General features: G+C 38.5%; 1 protein-coding gene across 1 annotated transcript in view; it reads right to left on the bottom strand.

The window, feature by feature from the left end:
* Positions 1 to 15,156, bottom strand: part of MC4R (melanocortin 4 receptor) — a 71,964-nt gene that overhangs the window by 31,923 nt on the left and 24,885 nt on the right. The window contains exon 2 of the mRNA XM_088130793.1: positions 10,291 to 10,426. The gene's annotated coding sequence lies outside the window, so the exon portion shown is untranslated. The remainder of the gene's footprint in view (positions 1 to 10,290; positions 10,427 to 15,156) is intronic.

Here is a 15,156-nt window from a genome sequence, read left to right as displayed (position 1 = left end):
ACAATACTGTATAGGTACCTGGAATGTAAGAACTATGAACCAAGGCAAGCTGGATGTGGTCAAACATGAGATGACAAGATTGAACATCGACATCTTGGGAATCAGCGAACTGAAATGGACGGGAATGGGTGAATTTAATTCGGGTGACCATTATATCTACTACTGTGGGCAAGAAACTCTTAGAAGAAATGGAGTTGCACTCATAGTCAATAAGAGAGTGGGAAAGGCAGTAATGGGGTACAACCTCAAAAACGACAGAATGATCTCAGTGCATATCCAAGGCAAACCATTCAACATCACAGTCATCCAAGTCTATGCCCGAACCACTGATGCTGAAGAAGCTGAAGTTGACCGCTTCTATGAAGACCTACAACACCTTCTAGAACTAGCACCAAAAAAGATGTCCTTTTCATCATAGGGGATTGGAATGCTAAAGTAGGAAGTCAAGGAGTAATCGGAATAACAGGCAAGTTTGGCCTTGGAGTACAAAATGAAGCCGGGCAAAGGCTAATAGAGTTCTGTCAAGAGAACAAGCTAGTCATAGCAAACACTCTTTTCCAACAACACAAGAGATGACTCTACACATGGACATCACCAGATGGTCAATACCGAAACCAGATTGATTATATACTTTGCAGCCAAAGATGGAGAAGCTCTATACAGACAGCAAAAACAAGACCAGGAGCTGACTGTGGCTCAGATCATGAGCTTCTTACTGCAAAATTTAGGCTTAAATTGAAGAATGTAGGGAAAACCACTAGACCACTCAGGTATGACTTAGATCATATTCCTTGTGAGTACACAGTGAAGGTGATGAATAGATTTAGAGGATTAGATTTGGTAGACAGAGTGCCTGAAGAACTATGGACGGAGGTCCGTAACATTGTACAGGAGGCAGCAACTAAAACCATCCCAAAGAAAAAGAAATGCAAGAAAGCAAAATGGCTGTCTGATGAGGCTTTACAAATAGCTGTGGAAAGAAGGAATGTGAAAAGCAAGGGTGAAAGGGAAAGATATCAGCAACTGAATGCAGATTTCCAGAGAATAGCAAGGAGAGATAAGAAGGCCTTCTTAAATGAACAATGCAAAGAAATTGAGGAAAACAATAGAATGGGGAAGACTAGAGATCTCTACAAGAAAATTGGAGATATGAAAGGAACGTTTAGTGCAAAGATGGGCATGATAAAGGACAAAAAAGGCAGGGACCTAACAGAAGCAGAAGAGATTAAGAAGAGGTGGCAAGAATACACAGAAGAACTATACAAGAAAGATCTTAATGTCCCTGATGTCCACGCTGGTGTGATCACTGACCTTGAGCCAGACATCCTAGAGAGTGAAGTCAAGTGGGCCTTAGGAAGCATTGCTAACAACAAAGCTAGTGGAGATAACAGTATTCCAGCTGAGTTATTTAAAATACTAAAAGATGATGGTGTTAAAGTGCTGCACTCAATATACCAGCAAGTTTGGAAAACGCAACAGTGGCCACGGGATTGGAAAAGGTCAGTTTATGTTCCAATTCCAAAGAAGGGCAACGCCAAAGAATGCTCAAACTATCGCACAATTGCACTGATTTCACATGCTAGCAAGGTTATGCTGAAAATCCTACAAGCTAGGCTTCAGCAATACATGAACCGAGAACTACTGGATGTACAAGCTGGGTTTCGAAGAGGCAGAGGAACTAGAGATCAAATCGCCAACATTCGCTGGGTCATGGAGAAAGCACGAGAGTTCCAGAAAAATATCTACTTCTGCTTCATTGACTATGCAAAAGCCTTTGATTGTGTGGATCACAACAAACTCTGGCAAATTCTTAAAGAGATGGGAGTACCAGACCACCTTACCTGTCTCCTGAGAAATCTGTATGCGGGCCAAGAAGCAACAGTTAGAACCGGTCATGGAACAACCGATTGGTTCAAAATAGGGAAAGGTGTACGACAAGGCTGTATACTGTCACCCTGCTTATTTAACCTATATGCAGAGTACATCATGAGAAATGCCAGGTTGGAAGAATCACAAGCCAGAATTAAGATTGCAGGGAGAACAACCTCAGATATGCAGACGATACCACCCTAATGGCAGAAAGTGAAGAAGAACTAAAGAGCCTCTTGATGAGGGTGAAAGAGGAGAGTGCAAAAGCTGGCTTGAAACTCAACATTAAAAAAACTAAGATCATGGCATCTGGACCCATCAATTCCTGGCAAATAGAAGGGGTAGAAATGGAAACAGTAACAGACTTCATTTATTTGGGCTCCAAGATCACCGCAGATGGAGACTGCAGCCATGAAATTAAAAGACGCTTGCTCCTTGGGAGGAAAGCTATGGCAAACCTAGATAGCATATTAAAAAGCAGAGACATCACCTTGCCGACAAAGATCCGCATAGTCAAAGCTATGGTTTTTCCAGTAGTAATGTATGGCTGTGAGAGCTGGACCATAAAAAGGCCGAGTGCCGAAGAATTGATGCCTTTGAACTGTGGTGCTGGAGAAGACTCTTGAGAGTCCCCTGGACTGCTAGGAGGTCAAACCAGTCAATCTTAAAGGAAATCAACCCTGATTGCTCATTGGAAGGATTGATAATGAAGCTCAAGCTCAGATATTTTGGTCACCTAATGCGAAGAGAGATCTCTTTGGAGAAGACCCTGATGCTGGGAAAGATTGAAGGCAAAAGGAGAAGAGGACGGCAGAGGATGAGATGGTTAGATAGCATCACTGAAGCAATGAGCATGAAACTGAGCAAACTCAGGGAGGCAGTGAAGGACAGGAAGGCCTGGCGCAATATGGTTCATGGGGTCACGAAGAGTCGGACACGACTTAACGACTAAACAACAACAAAGATGTTTTGGAGGGCTTTAGTTAGTTTGTGTGGAACAGAGATGTCATGTGGTTGTAATAGTCTGGTGGTAGTTTCTGAGATGTTTCTGATTTATGGCAGTGTTATCCTTTTCATAGCTTGTGTTGTAGTAGGTTGAGTGGTCAGGCACTTTTTGATAAAGTTGCATGGATATACATTTTGTTGGAAGATGTTGTATAGGTTTTTTAATTGTTGCTGCATCATTTTTAACTGCTACATCATTTTACACATACATAGTATAGACCTTGTTATATCCCTTCTAGAATCTGGTTTATTTTTATAGGGATAGCCTATAAATATTATAATAAACAAAAACAACAAAACAAATCTTCCCATATCTGAGTATAACAAGCAAGCAGTTCTTTACCATTTTTTTAAATTAATAAATCTTGCCATATCTAGAAAGGAAATATATTTTGGATTGTCCTGTCTGTAGGTATAACAAGTGAGTTTATTTTTTGCCATTATTATATATCAGACCTTATTATATCATGCATCTATGAATAAAATGTCCTGCTTCCAATTTTAAAATCACTATTCTTGTCATTATCGGCATATAAATCACCATCTCCTTGGATTTTATCTTATCTTCAGTGAGTATTCCCAACAAAGCTAACTGTGGGGTCATTTTGATTTATTATTTTATACATTTCTCTAAATACTAAGCCCCAGAAGTTTCTAATCCTTAGGTATATCCAACACAGATGAAATCATCAGCTTTCTCACTACAGTTATCACAACAGAGCGTAGGTTTGTTTTTATTTAAATGTGCCATTTTGACCAGAGTCATATTCCATCTATAAATTATTTTGATATAATTATCTCTAACTTGAGCAGAGGATTGAAATATAGACTTGGAAACCCAAATATTATTCCAATCCCCTTCTTCAAAGAGTGCTTGCAAGTAATTTACCCAACTTGTTTTTAATCCATCTCATGACAAGACTTTATATTTTAGTAAAAGAGCATATAGTGTAGATGTAAACCATTTTGTTGACTTATTGATATCTTAAATTGTTTTTTGTAAATTTAGTAAACTGCCTTTTAGTAGCTTGAATCATTAGGTTGGGAGAAGAAAAAGGATCACATTAGTAAGATGTTAAACCACATTGGATTGACATTTGAAGTTTTTTGTTCTGTCTGCTCCAGGGGAACTAAAGGACATACAGTGTCTCTTATTCTAACCTGGTTGTCCTTTGCTCTTCCATATCCCCCAACTATTTACTTACAAAAAAGATGGTCTGCAACTGGAAGGAAATATGTGAGTTTGCTATCTTTTCCAAGTTTCCGTAATTGACTACAAAAATGGATTAAAAGTAGAACTGATGATTGCTTTAGTATAATCAGCTCAGAAAAGTAAACTTTTAATCCTTTTTTTTTAAATAATTGCCATGTAGTTCCATGAAGACCATGATAATCGGTTTTGTATTGGTTGCCATTCCCATAGCATTTCTCAGTTGTGCAGTTTTGTAATACATCCTAGGTTTAGGAATAACCAGTCCACAATTATCTGATTTAGTATAAATTACATTGCATGGTTTTTTATTCACATAAATAAAAGCCAAAAATAATTTTTGATTTATTTGAATTATGAATGAAGGTAGACTATCTGGAAGAACTGGAAACAGGTACAACAACTTAGGTAATAAAAATATCTCTATGGCAGGAATATATCCCAACATTGAGAATGGATATTTATCTCTACTTCTGATTGTCTTTTTAATGTAACTGATGATTGCGACATAATTTCAGAATCCAAGAGATTCTAATTTGAATGTCAGCAGCCCACTCTTACATTCATTTCTAATAACTGAATGCTTGAATGTCAGTCTTCCTCCCCACCTTTTTCATGTTCTATTTGCCATTTTATCTGATGAGGCTTTTCTGCAGAACTCAAAAGCTTATATACTGGATTTGAGCTTAAGCTGGCCTAATAAAAATATTTCATGGATTTTGGAATTTTAATTATGGTCAGGTTTTATTTGGTTGCTCTTTATCTTTGAGAATACCACAAACAGCCATTTCACTCGGGGCTGTTATGCAACAGTTGAAGTTTATTTTCTCAGGATGTATCACCTGCATTTGTTTGGTTAAATTATTCAGAAATTACTTTTTTTAAAAAAAAACTACTTCACCATCTAATATTATTGCTAGTGTATATAATATAAAAAACACCTGGGGTTTTTTTCCCCTCAGTAGGGTGAAGACAGATTCTGAGTAATAGGTAGATCTTCTGTTTTTATATACAAACTGTACAGCCTGAAAATCATTCTGATCCAATAGAGCAGAGATGGGCTAACGGGCACATTTGAAACATCTTGTGGGCACACTTAGAAAACAGCTGTCATAGAGATGCCTTGCTTTTCACAAAACAGTTGCCAGGATGGGTATAGCCAGTCACAAAGCATCTATTTACCAGAAGACAAAACAGGTTGTTGTTCACCCCCACAGTGCTTCCCTTCCATCATAGGCATCTGTGTATGTGTGTCAAAATTGGCAAGATGATCAACAGAACATCATGATGAATGTGTACTACATTGATGCACATACAAAAGGGCAGAGCTTTCATTGTGATGTGTCATGCCAATTTTAATTACCACCACCTCCACCCCAAAACCATGGACAATGCTGTCTTCAATGCTAATATCAGGTTTCAGCTGGAGAATAGACTACAGAGCTTAGATAAGATTTAAGAATAATATTCCTTGAAGAAAGCTGAAAGCCAACCGCAAAAGAATTTCAGCAGCTCTAATTAATCATAAACTAGCCTTATGTAGAGGATTCCCCCCTTCCTTCCTTCCTTCCTTCCTTCCTTCCTTCCTTCCTTCCTTCCTTCCTTCCTTCCTTCCTTCCTTCCTTCCTTCCTTCCTTCCTTCCTTCCTCTATCCATCTATCTTGCTTCCCAGAGCATTTGGAAGTATTCAAAAGCTGGCATGTTGTTTTGTGCTTTTCAAGCTTCAGGAAAATTTTGCCCTAACACAGTTTTTGAAACTTCCGTTACAGTAGACCTACCTCTACTCTCAGCATTATTCCTATATTGTTTTTCCTTACTGTGGAAAAGTGGATAGAAATCAGTAAAAGAAAAAACATTTTAAACAACACATAAACTAAATGTACATCATGAACCACAATAATTTAGGACATCAAGAAGAAAAAAATCACTTAATATAATACAGAGGGCATCGAGAAGAGTACATGTTGTTCTCGGAAAGCTTTTCTCTAATCCAAAAGAAGCCTGAATAAACACAGACATGGCTTGAAACAGAAATTTAATTTGAAAATGTCGTTTATTATAGTTAACTGCCTGAAATTTGTGTAGCAACTGTAATGTGCATATCTGAAGCCAGAGCAAATGGAGAAACTAAAGCTGCATTATGTAGTTTGAAGGACACTTATATATAGTTGCTAGATAGGTTCATTATTTTTCTCGATTTCCCCTTGAAATCTCTGCAGAAGATTAATTAGAGCCTGTAGCCTGTATTGCATTATTTAGCCCTCTACTTTCTTTTTCATTGACTTTTGGTCTACTTATGGTAAGAATAAGTTACTAACTGAAGTCTGTTTGTCCCTCTGCTATAGCAATATTTCAAAAAGTACTCAATGCAGTGCTGTTGTAAGAAGTTTGTTATGTGACCACTCATACTGGCTGTCAGTGGAGAAGCTACTTCTCACACAGGCAAAAGCAATTAGCCAGATGTAACCATTTCTAGAAGGAGGCACAGATGCAAACCCACCCCAAGAGTGTTGTTTCTAGCACTTTCAGTACAGCAGACTGGAGAAAGAGGTGCAAAAAATTGATTATTGATTTCCATATAAATAAAACACTTTTACTATATCATAGTAACTGGAATTCTTTTGTAATGGCTTCTTAGCTTTCTGCCATAAATCAGAGCAGCCACAAAGGCTTTAGAAAAGATATTCGGATGCTGCGATATGTCTATACCTACAAAGATTAGAATAGTACAAGCAACAATATTCCCTTTGACACTCTATGGACTTTGAAAAAGCAGGATAGGAAAAGTGTTGATGCTTTTGAACTTTGGTGTTGGAGAAGACTCCTGAGAATATGACGGATAGCCAAAACAACAAACCAATGGATCATCGAACAAATCAACCCAGAGTTCTCACTTGAGGCACAAATGGCCAGGCTCAGATTATTCATATATATAATTTATAACATAAAAATATGAATGAATTTTGATTATAATAGTAAAATCTAATGCAAAATAAACTTAAAGAAAGAAATAGAAGGGAGTAAAAAGTGAAAGAAAAATAAAAGTAAGAATAAAGAGAAAACAAAATATATAAAGCAGTGACTTCCAACCTTCATCACAAGTATAAACAAATTTAGTGACTCTTCACCCCCTCTAAGGTTACAAACATTTATCTCTTCATCCCATATCCCATCTCTTATCTATAAACAAATCCATAAAACATAATCTTTTCAGTCCTGGTGTCAGCAGAAAATCCATAAAGGCTTGCCAGAAATAACAACATATCTTGTTTTAACCTTGATCAAATAAACCAACTTTACTGTATATTCCTTCCCTTTACTTCTAAAAGTCTTAATCTTTAATTCGTTCAAATTTTGACATAGGACTTGATTTCTCTTCATTTCTTCTTTGTCCCACTGCACAGAGTTCTTCCAGGGTTTAACAAGCCTCTTTTGTAAATCCAGTAAGAAAAAAATTATCTAGGTCACTCTCTTGGTTTGTCATTTGTATTTCCCTTTTAAATTTTACAACCTCAGCCAGTTTCTTTTGTAGATTCAGGTAAGCATCCTTTTCTAAGTCATTTTCTTGGCCTGTCAGTTGTAAATCTACTTTCAATGCCATCTCTATCTTGTCATATAAAATTTGTTGTACATCTGACATTTCTTCAATAACATCTTTTAGACATAGTCTATCCATAGAAGTAGCCATCATTACGGACATTGTTCATATTATGGCTCCTATTTTCTGATTCCATTCTTCAAAAATCTCCTTCGGTATTTTTTCTTAACATTTTGCATCACCTGACAGGCCTATATATGTTTCCTCTACCTAAAATCTTTAGTCCCCTCTAGTGTCCAGTTTTTGAGGTCATGAAATTGCTTATCTATGTTATGTCTTGTAAAAACCAAAACAGGATCTATTTCCCATGAGAAGCTGTTTGTACTTTCTAATTAAGTCCAAAATCTTATTGTAAAAGTTTCAATATTCCAATTTTATCTGGACCTTTAATCTGTTTATAACTTTTAAAGATCAAAATCTTATTTAGCTTTGCTGTTAATTTCAGATTCTTGAAATTCTTAAGCTTATGATTAAAAGTTTCTTTCATTCAGGATTGAAGGCAGACTCACCTGGCATTTTCATACTTGTCATTCTGAAGGTCTCTAATAGCTTAGAAGTAATTAATGAGGAAGTGATTAGAAAGTGAGGTTTGCAAACTTAGTGTCCTTTAAAAGTCACCCCCATGGTTGCGACCAAGATGGCTAAACACGTTGTATCTCAGCACTCAAGCCCATGGAAAACTACTGTCCTGTGGTCTCCTCATGAGGAGCAGCTATCCAGAGCACATGTGGGCAATCTCCTGTCCTCTCCTTAGCCAGAGAGATTCTAAGGAACCAGTCCACTCACTGGTTACTTGGTCTTTGTCATGGTCATCAGCTCCACTTTCATAGAGCTGTCTTCAGTTTGCCATAGCTCCCCCAGAAGTCACTCTCTAGAGAAGGAAAATGTAGAAGGAAAGAAGAGAAGAGGACAACCAGTAGCAAGGTGGATGGATTCAGTTATAGTGGCAATGGGTGTACCATTGGAAGACTTGAAGGACCAGATTAGGGACAGAACATCATGGAGAAAATCTATGTGGTCACTAGGAGTTAACACCAACTTGATGGCACCTAATCAATCAATCAATCAATCAATCAATCAATTCTTTTATCCTTGGGTGCCTATGGGAAACAGCCTGAGAACTGCCTATCCTAGTCTTTGGCCAGATTCCCTAATATCAGGAAACCTGCATGAACTCTTAAACTTAGCCTTGAATCTTTCTAATGAGGCATAAATTGTGAGCTGCCCAGAGCCACCCGTTGGGGAAGATGGGTGGCATACAAATTTAATAAATAAATAAATAAATAAATGCATTAAATGGAAATCATTTTTATTAAAATCTATTATGCATTTATCTATGCCTTTTGTGGAAGAAAAATAATCAATTCTAAACTTCTTTATAATATTCTCTTGAGATTTTTTTTCTCATATCTTCTCTTTATTGTTATTTTAGTAAGTTGCTATGCTATTCGAAAGAGTTTATGTTTATTCCCATACACACATACACTTCCCACACTTTGTTGACAAGGAATAAAGAATGCCTGTACAAAGGAGTAAACATTTCTTTCTGCCTTCATTTCCATATAGGAATATGGGGTTCATAATAAATAAAATATGTTTGCTCCAGATAAAAAGTTAGACCTGCCACACCCTAGCAAAAGAGATGGTTGTTAAAATCACCATCTAGTGATCTGAACATGTGTGAAAATACTAAGTTTCACTTCCCAAAACGTGGTTTCCCCTAACATCACAGTTCCCAAATTGCCAATGCTTTATTACAATTCTTTCATTAGAAAGACCAAACAATGCCCAGTTTTTTTCAAACACTATCCATGTATCTATTTTATGCTTATTTCATGCTCCTATATAGCTGTTGTATATGACTTTGAACTTGTAAATGAAAGAGCAGCTTATTCATTTTATGAAGAAATATGGAAAGCTTTCTTAACTGTCTGTTGAGTTTGTAACAAAAGCAGATGCAGCACTTTATATCTGCATTCAACTGTTCTTCATCTTGTACTCTCCAAACATATATAACAACAGAAATGACAAGATGTACTGCTCACTGTAGTAATAAGTTTGATGGGTGGGAAAAGATCTCATATGTTCTTGCATCAAAAAAGCCTAGAATGTGATAGAAGTTGCCTTTCAGAGTATGAAAAAAAATCAAGAAACAGCAGACAATAGGTTAATAAGATCAGACATTTTAAATCTGATAGAAACTGTAAGTATTTTTACCAGCATTTGCAGGTGGTAAAAAATACAGCACTTGCAGCTGGTAAGCGACAAGGCCATTTACAGATAGCATGGCTGCTTGGTACAAATGCTGCTAATTAGACTGAGAAGATGCTCAGAAGCAGGCTATTATGAAATTAGCATCAAGTACCTATTAGTAAGCTTCCATCTCTGTTAGTTGCTTAGAGTTATACCACAAATTCTACATCCAAACCTTTGGCATCAAACCCTAAGCTTCTTTTCACCTGTTTGAAGGACCTAAGCTATTAGCAGGGTGATTCACATATCGAGCATAATGATTGCTGGCTAATCATACATAACAAGTGGCACCTTGTTTTAGTATGTGATTCACTGAACAGAGAAGACTTCCCATACCTGTAATTAAAGGACTTACAGTATACATCTGAAGAGCGCAGCACTGGGGGAAACAGGATAGAGTGTCATTGCTGTATAATTAAGAACTTCCCTGGAACAGCTTGAAAGTCTTCTCATCTTGTCTGCATATGACTGATATTGTACCATCACTTCCACTGTGTGATGAATAAAAAGAATATGGAAACAAGTTACTTATGTGCTGTTTGATAACATTTGTGAATGAGGGACATAATTTGGCAGTCAAGAGCTTCAGTTGAAACAGTTCTGTTTTAGATCTGCACTTAATACTAATAATTAAATAAGTAACTTAAGCCTATGACTGTCTTCTGAAATGAAATTCCACTAAACTCACTAGAACTTACTTCTGGACTATTCCACATGGATTTGTTGCCTACATCTTCTTAATGGCAACCACGTGGTGACCATAACCTATGGTCTCCAGGCAATTTAAATGACTCAACGTTGCTATTGGCCTCCTTAACATTATGCATGCTTCTAACACAGGAGAAACTATATTGTCTTATCATTACAACTCCCTATGACAATCTTATTTTTTTAAAAAAATAAGCCATTTGAATGACTTTTGAAATCCCATGGCAGGAAGTAAATCATGTCTTAATCCTCCCCCTATCCCTTTGAAATGGTGTACATTTCTTCCCTAGGGGCACCTATAGTAAGTACATAATTTTCATATAAATTGTTTCCTCCCAGAAACAATAGGAAGGGGAACTGAAAATAAATCCTTTCAGGAAATCTCTAAACTTTAAAAGCTGATCTTTTCAAGGAAAAAAAAATACTGACATGATGTGATGGAAGGCATGAGCGGGGAAGATTCTGGAATGGAGCTTCAAGGTTGCTGGGAGGGGGAAGAGAGATTCCAGGGGAAGCGCTTCCTCAGCCCCCAGCCGGAGTGCGGGAAAGTCAAGAGGAGGAGACTGGCCCCTCCCTAAGGCCATCATGGTTATAGTTGCTGCTGTTGGGGATTAGAATTAGTCTGGCGAGATTCGGTCTATTAGGTGTAAGCTAATAAAGGAGCTGAACTGATTCTGGACTGTCTCACTGTTGTTCTTGGGCTGAACCTGACACACAATCTGTCTGAAATCTGGAAAAATACACATGTTCAGAAAAGACGACGATAGTACTATACTGAATGTGGAGAAATTCCATTTCCAAAAGGTTCAGACACTAAGAGAGTTGAACCAAAGGGTGATATGTCAATCTAGGTCATTGGCAGAGAAAGCCAAGGCCTATGAAAATCAAATACTGAGCATCCAATCAGGAGAGTGCATTTCCACTGAAAGTGGGCTTTCACAAGAGTGGACGGCAGTGATCATATTACCCTTATGTGTTTGGTTTTTCCCTTCTCCAAGCATAGGCGTCCATTGTGTGTGTTTGTGTGGGGGTGATGTGATGTATGTTATGTCATGACACAAACACCTCCCCTTACATAATGACCTGTGCTACTGCAACTGAAGTATGAAAAGGGAGAGATTGAGTCATGGTGTTACAACGCACATTTCATCATGTGGGCCTCATTGTGATTAAGAAGGCTGGCTGGAAACCAGATCACAGCAAATCCCCAGCCGGTAGCAATGTGGCTGGAGCTAGTCATCAATGATGCTAGTTGTGATTATGTTTTATTTTAATGGCATGTATAAATTTGTTTTGGTATTTGTGCTTGACTGAGATTTTAAGCCTGAGGGAGAAGATGGCTGAGATCAGTCTTTTGAGAAACCAATTGTCCTTTCTTCCTGCCTTCCTGCCTTGCTGCACATAATAAAGATTTAAAATTCTTATTTAAACAATGGTGCTCATTCTAAGAAAAGGATCTACCATCTAGCACATGCTTACCCAATAGGGGGAGGGAGGGAGGGAGGGAGGGAGGGAGGGAGGAAGGAAGGAAGGAAGGAAGGAAGGAAGGAAGGAAGGAAGGAAGGAAGGAAGGAAGGAAGGAAGGAAGGAAGGGAGTGTCTATTTTCCTCCTGTCTGATAAACCTGTGGCAGAAACAATTTCTGTGGAGTAAAGTGGCTGGTGGCAACATGCCTACTTGGCTGTCCCCAGGAGTTGCTAGGACAGCTCAGCAGGATTATGAAAGGAAGGTTTTGAGATCCCTTGTAAGCAGCGCCTAAACCACCACATCCTGTGCATATATACACATCCCATAACTATACAATGCTATTTGATACTGTCAAAAAGAAGGAAAATAACATACAGGTATTCAATTATTTACTTTTCTTGTTAGTTCAGGGATAGGCATGAAGCTTTGGATTTCCCATAGTGAGGCTCTGATTGAAATCTGCATCTAACCATGGTAGTCCTAGGGTAGTGTTGTCCAAACTTGGCCACTTTAAGATGAGTGGACTTCAACTCCCAGAATTCCCCAGCCAGCATGGCTGGCTGGGGAATTCTGGGAATTGAAGTCCACTCATCTTAAAGTGGCCAAGTTTGGACAACACTATCCTAGGGCAATCCCACACTGTAGCCTAAGCACGTCTCCCATGCTGCTTGTACCTGTTTCTTAAGTCAACGCTCCAGGCTGGATTGCAGGGGATCGCAACAGCGTTGGGCTAGTGCTCACTTTGGACTATGGCCACTGCCAGATCCGATTGGTTGCTCTGATGCTTCTTGCTCTTCCTATCCCTACAGGGAGGGCAAACTTTTCTGGCTCGCTTCTGGGTAGACCCAGCCTACCAGTGGGTGCTTTTTCTTTTTAGAGATTGTTTCCTCCTTGCTATTCCTTCTACCTTTACTTTGCTTTCTCAGATGGTTGCAGACATGGAAACCTTCATTCACACGCACATCCTTCCCACATTAACTCCTTTGACACTAACACAGGCCCTTTCTTTTTTCTATTTTATCTTTATGGTACCAACTTTGCTCTGATAAGCAAAGGAAACAACAATGGGAAACAGGTGGTTCTTCATTCCTCTATGAATCCATGGAAACTCTATAGCGGGAAAGAACTCATAATTCGGCTTCATAGAGACAATATAGTAATGTTCCTACATTGCAATTTAAAGATGTAAAATAAATAAAGGGAATGGAAGTTCAGCAGTATTGTGGGGTGGGGGTGGGGGTGGGGAGTGAGAAAGTAAAGGGAGCGTGCTTCACCCTGCCTGGGAAGAAATGGAAAAGGTGCTTACTACTAGGAATGGTAAGGGCTGAATGGAGCATGAAGTTGTAAAAATCGCTGACCAGCAGAGAACAAAGCAGCCCAGGATAAAATGGCTGCACAGGGCAGTGACCAGTTGCTGGAGGGGAAGGGATATGCTAGACGCTGCAGTCAGTGGAACGGATGCTGCTGATCCTCTGCTCGAAAGAGCTTAAGACAGCTTGGGCAAGGAAATACCAGTTTTGAATCAAACTGGAAACCGGGGCTGTGGAGTGCACTTGCAGTGGGCTGGAAATGGGAGGAGGAGGAAGAGGTCATCCATTCCTGCACCCAGGAAGTAGTGAGTGGGAGTGGCCAAACTGACTTCTTTGATAGCGAAAAGACAATATCTACGTTTATTGCTGATTGGAAACCCTTATAGACTTTTTGCGTAAAACAGGAAAAAAATGAACTGATGATTCATGGTTTTGATGATCAGACAGGATAGATTATAGAAAGAAGAGAGTCATGATGTAACTTGAGAGAAAGAGGTACATTTATAATTGCTGTAAAGAAGATCGGAAGCCACTTCTTTGTATCTTTTTTCTTTCTTTTCTATTTTTCTGTTACTTTTTCTTCCTTTCTTGCACTTTTAGCTTTCTCTTTGATTTCTTTCCTTTTCTTTTTTCTTCCTTACTTTATATTAGTTTGTATTCGTTTTTACCTCCATTTTTAAAACTTTTAATAAAATTATACACACACATACACATACATACATACAAATAAAAGGAAGTGGTGAGTGGTCTGTACTGCCAATGGGCTGAACAGAAAATGCAGATCATCATCTAGTCCAATGTTTCTCAACCTTGGGAACTTGAAGATGTGTGGACTTCAACTCCCAGAATTCCCCAGCCAGTTGGGGAATTCTGGGAGTTGAAGTCCACACATCTTCAAGTTCCCAAGGTTGAGAAACACTGATCTAGTCCATGCAATCTCCTGTCTTAAAATCTAAACCCCAAGTCAACCTTATACCCATTTGCAGGAGAAACAGGAAAGACACAGAACAGATTACAGGTAGTCCTCATTTAACGATCACAATTGAGACCAGCAACTTGGTCGTTAAGCAAAGTGGTCATTAAGTGAAACTGTGACTCTGCTTATGATCTTACTTCAGCTTTCCTTTACAGATGTGCGAAGGTTGTAAATATAAGGATTGGTTGCAAAGTTACTGTTTTCCTCACTGTTGTATAAGGCAGTTGCTAAATGAGGACTACCTGTACAATGCTCCTTGAGTCATGCCTTGAAGATTGATAAATCTGGATGAAAACTGATATACAGATTTCATTCTATATTTCAGATTAAAAACCACCTGTTTGACTGCAAGCATTTCTTCTCCAAAGAAGGCCAAGAAAAATGCAAAACACATGGAAATATCTTTGTTAAGCGAGGCCTCTCAAATACAGTTTTTACAGTAACTAGGCAACAGAATATGAAGCCTGTTTTTGATAGCTCTTGCTGCTATCTAAGATTTGTTGTACATCCAGGGTGCCCAACAGCTGACTCTTTTATCTTATAGCTGATGGGGATCAGATGAGTACTACACTTCTGTTGTGTTGGACGGTATATTGCTTCTCTCATTACTGTACAGGGCACACTACAGTATGCTGCACTCTAACAATAGCCATTGCAAACACTAATCATTATAGGCTCATTTCAGGCTTAACCTTGAACTTCAGCAATACTACAGAGCTGTATTAAAGAAGGTTTGAGTCTCACTCCTATGAGTAGGAATG

The sequence above is a fragment of the Python bivittatus genome, unplaced genomic scaffold (assembly GCF_059951505.1).
Source record: "Python bivittatus isolate LINGU-HERP-01145 unplaced genomic scaffold, Pbiv_v1 ctg000840_np1212, whole genome shotgun sequence".
NCBI lineage: Eukaryota > Metazoa > Chordata > Lepidosauria > Squamata > Pythonidae > Python > Python bivittatus.
This window is presented reverse-complemented; position numbering and strand designations above follow the sequence as displayed.